We start from the raw sequence: 1,853 nt of genomic DNA, 5'->3' as shown, positions 1-1,853 counted from the left end.
GATTCCTGGAGACTGTCAGAGTGAAGGAAGTCAGAAAGAGAAAAACAAATACTATATATTAATGCATATAGCTGCTTCCCTGGTGGCTCAGATGGTTATGTGGAATCTGAAAAAACTGGGTATAGATGATCTTATTTATACAGCAGACTAGAGACACAGATGGAGAGAATAAACATATGAATACAAGGGGGGAAAGAGAAGGTGGATGAATTGGGCGATTGGGACTGACATATATACACTAATGTGTACAAAATAGATACCTAAAGAGAAACTGGGGGCTTCCCAGGTGGCTCAGTAGTAAAGAATTCACCTGCCAATGCAGGAGACACAGGAAATAAAGGTTCAATCACTGGGCCAGAAAGATCCCCTGGAGTAGCAAATGGCAACCAACTCCAGTATTCTTGCCTGAAAAACTCCACAGACAGAGGAGGCTGGTGGGCTACAGTCCATGAGGTAGCAAAGAGTCAGACACAACTGAGCATGCACACAATGAGAATTTACTGTATAGCACAGGAAACCCTACTCAACCCTACTCAATGCTCCATGATGATATAAATTGGAAGGAAATCCAAAAAAGCAGGGATATGTGTATATGTATAACTGATTCACTTTGCTGTACAACAGAAACTGACACAACGTTGTAAAGAAACTATTGTTGTTCAGTCGCATCTGATAGTTTGCAAGCCCATGGACTGCAGCACACCAGGCTTCCTTGTCCTGGGAATGGCACTATCTCCCAAAGTTTGCTCAAACTCATGTCCATTGAGTCGGTGATGCCATCCAACCATCTCATCCTCTGTTGCCCCCTTCTCCTTCTGCCCTCAATCTTTCCCAGCATCAAGGTCTTTCCCTGTCAGTTGGCTTTTCGCATCAGGTGGCCAAAGTATTGGAGCTTCAGCATCAGTCCTTCCAGTGAATATTCAGGGTTGCTCTTCTTTAGGATTGAGTTGTTTGATCTCCTTGCTGTCCAGGAGACTCTCAAGAGTCTTCTCAAATGAAAAATTATTTAATAATAATAAAAAATAAAAGATTAATGAGAAATGCTGATTACTGACCCTCTGAAACAGACTGTCTGGAATCCTGGAACCCACCTTTATAACAAGCAAGTACCCAGAGAATGAATTTTTATATCTACACACACACACACACACATACATGTGGGAGCAATACAAAAATTACCCTGATTTTTAAAAAATCAAACTATACACTCTTATCTAGAAACTTGCCAGACTTCCTAAACATTTAACAAATTAAGTCTAAAACACACAATCTTGACTTTTAAGCCTTTGGTAAATTGTTCAACTGTACAAAAAAGATCTTCACAATGAAGATAATCACGATGGCATGATCACTCACCTGGAGCCAGACATTTTGGAATGTGAAGTCAAGTGGACCTTAGAGAGCATCACTACGAACAAAGCTAGTGGAGGTGATGGAATTCCAGTTGAGCTATTTCAAATCCTGAAAGATGATGCTGTGAAAGTGCTGCACTCAATATGCCAGCAAATTTGGAAAACTCACCAGTGGCCACAGGACTGGAAAAGGTCAGTGTTCATTCCAATCCTGAAGAAAGGCAATGCCAAAGAATGCTCAAACTAACGCACAATTGCACTCATCTCACACGCTAGTAAAGTCATGCTCAAAATTCTCCAAGCCAGGCTTCAGCAATATGTGAACCGTGAGCTTCCAGATGTTCAAGCAGGTTTTGGAAAAGGCAGAGGAACCAGAGATCAAACTGCCAACATCCACTGGATCATGGAGAAAGCAAAAGAGTTCCAGAAAAACATCTATTTCTTCTTCATTGACTATGCCAAAGCCTTTGACTGTTTGGATCACAATAAACTGTAGAAAAT

This window comes from Moschus berezovskii, chromosome 2 (assembly GCF_049115385.1).
Source record: "Moschus berezovskii isolate FMDL1 chromosome 2, NW_MosBer_1.0, whole genome shotgun sequence".
Lineage (NCBI taxonomy): Eukaryota > Metazoa > Chordata > Mammalia > Artiodactyla > Moschidae > Moschus > Moschus berezovskii.
This window is presented reverse-complemented; position numbering follows the sequence as displayed.